General features: G+C 40.5%; 1 pseudogene; it reads left to right on the forward strand.

The window, feature by feature from the left end:
- The window catches only part of LOC128626987 (RNA transcription, translation and transport factor protein-like), a 117,241-nt pseudogene extending 112,461 nt beyond the window's left edge, over positions 1-4,780 (forward strand).
- The last annotated feature ends 1,220 nt before the right edge of the window (positions 4,781-6,000 follow it).

A 6,000-nucleotide genomic window follows, 5' to 3' on the forward strand; every position in this document is an offset into this window, starting at 1 on the left:
TACTACCCAAAGCAATATACAGATTCAATGCAATACCTATTAAAGTACCAATGGCGTATTTCACAGACATAGAACAAACACTTCAAAAATTTATATGGAATCATAAACGAGCCCGAATAGCAGCTGCTCTTTTGAGAAAGAAGAACAAAGTAGGAGGGATCACAATACCTGATATCAAACTGTATTACAAAGCCACTGTAATCAAAACAGCCTGGTACTGGCATAAAAACAGGCACATAGACCAATGGAACAGAACAGAGAGCCCAGAAATCAACCCAACCCTCTACAGTCAATTAATATTCGACAAAGGGGGGCAGTAACATAAAATGGAGTAAAGATAGCCTCTTCAGCAAATGGTGTTGGGAGAACTGGACAGCTACGTGCAAAAAAATGAAACTTGAGCACCAACTTACACCATACACCAAAATAAATTCAAGGTGGATAAAAGACTTAAATATAAGCCATGACACCATTAAAGTCCTAGAGGAGAACATTGGCAAGAAAATCTCAGATATTCCACGCAGCAACATTTTTACGGATATGTGCCCTAGAGCAAGGAATATAAAGGAAGAATAAACAAATGGGATCTCATCAAAATAAAAAGCTTCTGCATGGCTAAAGAAAACAGTATTAAATTAAAAAGACAACCAACTGTATGGGAAAACATATTTGCCAATGATACCTCAGACAAAGGTTTAATCTCCAAAATATACAAAGAACTTACACGACTCCACTCTAGGAAGACATCGAACCCAATTAAAAAATGGGAAAAGGACTTGAACAGACACTTCTCTAAAGAGGACATACAGAACATCCAGAGACACATGAAGAGATGCTCAATATCGTTAGCTATCAGAGAGATGCAAATTAAAACCACAATGAGATACCACTTTACACCAGTCAGGATGGCTATAATAGACAAAGCAACAAACAACAAATGTTGGAGAGGTTGTGGGGAAAAGGGGACCTTAGTTCACTGTTGGTGGGATTGTAGACTGGTACAACCATTATGGAAAACAGTATGGAATTTTCTCAGAAAAATAAAAATGGACCTGCCTTTTGACCCAGCAATTCCACTGCTAGGATTATATCCCAAGAATCCTAAAACAGCAATTTCAAAGAACCTATGCACCACAATGTTCATAGCAGCACAATTTACAATAGCCAAGAGTTGGAAGCAACCTAGGTGCCCATCAGTAAATGAATGGATCCAAAAATTGTGGTACATATACACCATGGAATTTTATGCAGCAGAGAGAAAGAAGGAGCTACTACCTTTTGCAACAGCATGGATGGAACTGGAAAGCATTATGCTGAGTGAAATAGGCCAGGCATTGAAGGACAAATACCATATGATCTCACCTTTGACAGGAAGCTAAAGAATAAAACAAACAAGCAAACAGAATAAAAACAAAGACGCTGAAATAGAGAACAAGTGGGCAGCGACCAGAGGGGAGAGGGAAGGGAACATAAGGGGAAAAAGGGGGAGGGATTTTGAGGAACAAGTATGAATGACACAGAGATGAGGACTGGGGGGGGGGGAACGGGAGGGAGGGGGGAGACCGGGCGGGGGTGGGGAAGAGAAAAAAAAATGTACTTGAAAAGTAACCAAATAAAAAAAAAATAAAAATAAAATAAAATAATTAAAAAAATAAAAAAATAAAAAAAATTGTTGAGTTTTCCTGAAATAAAAATGATGTAGAAATTTAAAAAAAAAAAAAAAAAGAATGTGATGCGCTAAAAGATTTAAATTGTGATTTCACATTGATATTCACTTAGACTATTTCAATTCAGTTTAAAACTCCATTGGAGCATTTGAATGCATTGCTTCTTTGGAATACACCTTCCTCCTGTAATAGTGCTTTGGGTAAAACTACGACATTCAGGGTTACTCTGGTGGATAAGGATATATTGGTGCCTGGGTCTTCACTCATTGTCTGACAGAAAGTTCATTTACCTAGTCTTCCCTAGGAAACAGACCCAAAAAAGAGATTTGTGAAAAATACTTCAAGAGGATGGTTGAAAACAGTATGTTTCCAGAAACATTATACCTCTCAATCTTTCAATAGTAATGAACATTGAAGGAGCGTTTAAAGTGCTCCAGTCAGAGTTAGATTAACACACGCCTTTTACAAACCATGTTATTCCACAGTGATTTCAAGGAATTCTTTACATGTATACAAAAGAGTAAGGAATTTGGGATGAACACTCAAAGTCTAGCTTCACAGTCTGTTGGACTTTCAAGAAACTGCCTAATTTCAAGTGCTGTTCTACAGAGTCAATGGATATAAAACGGTTTCTCTCTTGGATACAAGAAATACTTTGGTGGAGCGTGTATGCATTGGGTAATTTACTGCATGGCGCTCCAGGTTTAAGCATCTATTCACCTATCCTGATAGCAGAACTGAATATCCAATGGCTTTCTCTATCAATGTATACTCCAAACACATATTTTTGAAAGATACTCAAACAGAGATCGGAAAACAGTACATTCCCGCTCAGGGAAAGCTCATCTCTTCCTCTAGTAGAGAGAGCCCTCTCATAAGTAGCTACATGGTGAAGACAACTTTGGTGAGAAATTCACTACATGTGAAGTGATTTTACTTCGGAGGACTTTAGAAAACTTCAGATTTGTCACTGTTTACTAATAGAGTGTGATGTGCTAAAAGTCTTAATTGTGATTTCACTTTCATATTCACTTAGACTATTTCAATTCAGTGCAAAACTCCATTGGAGCATTAGAATACATTGCTTCTTTGGAATACATTTTCCTTCTGTAATAGTGCTTTGGGTAAAACTACAACATTCTGGCTTACTCTGGTGGATAAGAATATATTGGTGCCTGAGTCTTCACTCATTGTCTTACAAGAAGTTCATTTACCTAGTCTTTGCTAAGAAACAGACCCAGAAAGGACATTTTTGAAAAATAGTTCAAAAGGATGGGTGAAAACAGTATATTTCCAGAAACATTATTGCCACGTCCACTGCCGCGTCCACTGTTGGATCCCTCTCTCCGTGACAAGGTCCTGAGAGGGGGTGTAAGACTTCAAGGAAGCAGTTTCCAACCTGGTGGACGTGGCATGGAGGCCTTGCAATACCTATTGTGATTGTGCTTGCTTTGGAGATCATGACTTTTTTTGCTTTAATCATTATGAATACTCTGGCAGTGATTCAGATAGTGTGCTTGGACCTTTCTCGGCTCAATGAACAGAATAATAATATCATACTAGAACGTCAGGGAATATAGGCACAAGGAAACAATCAGAACAATCTGAGAATTCAAGCTTAATCAATAACAATCATTAGAAAAACACTCAAGACAAGATAGAATATTCTAGGAAATCATGAGATGATCTCACTACTTTTTTAGAAGGAATCAAAGTACAAAACATGTCTATAAAAGAACTCCTAGAGAAACTTAAAAGAAGTACCTTTGAAAGCCCTCTGTAACATAAGAATAGCCCCTCTTTTACCTTGAATAGGAATATATATCAACTAGACAGGCAAAGTAATAACAAAGGCTAGTTAGTTATTACAGACTAAACAGTCACTAGGGAGTCAGAATTTATGGTACACAGAAAAAACATTTTAAGCAAAAAAGGGTAGATAGCTAAGTTAGACATCACAAGGGCCTTATAATAAATCTCCTATTTTCTCTACTCAGTCTAGCGTATCCTTATGCCCTATACCAAATTCTGAGAAACTTTAATATACAATAAGACCTGTACATAGGTATTTCTAACTGTCTGATTAATGGCTCTCCTAGTTAAAATAATCTTTAACTAAATCTATGGGAACTTTTGTACTTTTACTGATTACCTTTGTATTGATTTTTTCTGCTTAAATAATCATGTTATACTACAAATATTAATCACTACGTGAAATGAAAATATAAAAACCTGCTTGTACTTGCAATAAACGGAACAGAGCTTCACTGTACTTTGAGGCGTGTTGTCGTCTGTTACCCAGCGCCGACGCCTCGCCCTCACCTGTGGGACCCCCTGACCCGCTGCGGCTGGACCGCGGCAAGTGGCGCCCAAACAGGGACCCTCAGGTAAGACCCCTTAAATTATTATCGGATAGGGTAGGCTCTCACCGACCGGGTGCTACAGACCCCCTGGTAGATAGACCAGGTAGCAAAGGGTGAGTAATCATGGGACATACAGAGTCCAAGGAAGGAGGTTTATTCATTGATATAACTAAGCATATGCTCCATAAGAGAGGAGTAAGTGTGTCAGGAAGACAGCTTAGAGATTTTTTTCATTTTGTTCAAGAATGTGCGCCCTGGTTCCCGGAAGAGGGATCAGTGAATCCAGAGACTTGGCAGCGACTTGGCCAAGATATGAAGACTTATTATACCCTTCATGGGCTGGAAAAGGTTCCAGTAGGTGCTTTTCCCCTTTGGAATGTTTTAAAAGATAGTTTTGACCCCACTCATGAGGTTGCGTGCCTCGCTAAACAGGCGACCAAGGAAGAAAAACAGCCTTTGTGTGCGGCGGTAAAAATAGCAACTTGTGAAAATCTAGCGCCTTCTGCCCCGCTGCCTGATCTAGATGAGCATGAAAAGAGTGAAAGTGAGTCTGACTCTGACTCGGATAATGAACAGCCTGAGAAAAAGGAAGAGGTGCCACCTGATTATCAGGCTGAATTAGAAGAAGAAGCTGCTAGATATCATTCTGAAGATTTCGACCCCTTGGCGTTAGCTGCGCTGCGAGACCGGAAAGTGAAAGTAAAAATAAAGTCCGTTCGGTCTCAGCAAGCGAAGCATCTGCCTGATAAGGTAGGGTTTCTGGGGGCCATGAGAGAGGCAAGGAGGCAGGGTGAGACCTTGAGTTGCTTCCCAGTGATTTTTCCAATGACTCCTCAGGACCCCCCCGCAGTGGGAACCTTTGCCGTTTAAGTTAATAAAAGAAATAAAAACGGCTGTTAAGGACTTTGGTCCTACTTCCCCTTATACTTTGCAGCTTGTAGATTCCATTGCTGCTGAGTGGATGACCCCTTATGATTGGCAACAAACAGCAAAATCATGTCTTAACTCTGGGCAATATTTGCTGTGGAGAACAGAGTATGAAGACAATGCTAAAGCTAGTGTTAGAAGGGCATTCTCCCAGCCCTCAACAGAAAGACTTACAATGTCTATGTTATTAGGGACCGGGGAGTACGACTCTCCACAGGCTCAGTTATCTTTATCGAGGACCACTTTAGAAGAAATATCAAAATTAGCTATTATAGCTTGGAGAAGATTACCCACTCCTGAGCTAGCTACTTCCTTTTTAAGCAACATTAAGCAGGGTCCAGAAGAGCCTTTTGAAAATTTTTTAGCAAAATTAGAGGAAGCGGTCTCCAAAGCTGTTCCCATGAAAGAAGCTGTAGAATTAGTTCTCAAACGATTAGCTTTTGAGAACGCTAACCAAACTTGCCAAGCACTATTAAGACCTGTTAGGCGGACAGGAACGGTAGGGGACTATGTGAAAGCTTGCATGGAAGCCTCCCCAGCATACATTCAAGGGGTGGCAATAGCTGCAGCCTTAAAAGGAAGAACTTATACCCAATTCTTACAAAGCATAAAGTCTGGGAGACAAAAAAATAAAAGAAATTCTTTAGGAGCTGCTTGCTATTCCTGTGGCCAGCCAGGGCATATAAAAAAGAATTGTCCCCGCAACAATCAGTCAGCTAATACTGGAGGCTTGCTCCAGCAACCTCCCATGGGCCCTCGGCCCACGACTGTATGCCCTAGGTGTATGAAAGGATTTCACTGGGCCAAGAAATGTCGCTCCAAGTTTCATAAGAACGGGCAGTTGTTGCCCCCGCAGGGACAGGACAGAAACCAAGGGCAGCCTCCCTTGCCAAATATGCCCCAAGTGACTCCACTAATGCAACAACTTCAATTAACTGAACAGCCAAAAAACGGAGTATGGGGGCTCCCCCAAGCCCCCGTTCCCAATTGGGGACAGCCACAGGAGACCAACTCAAACTCACCATATATGACCTGGCCCGAGT

Source organism: Artibeus jamaicensis, unplaced genomic scaffold, assembly GCF_021234435.1.
Source record: "Artibeus jamaicensis isolate MK-2021 breed Jamaican fruit bat unplaced genomic scaffold, CSHL_Jam_final contig_264, whole genome shotgun sequence".
In the NCBI taxonomy this organism is placed as follows: Eukaryota; Metazoa; Chordata; class Mammalia; order Chiroptera; family Phyllostomidae; genus Artibeus; species Artibeus jamaicensis.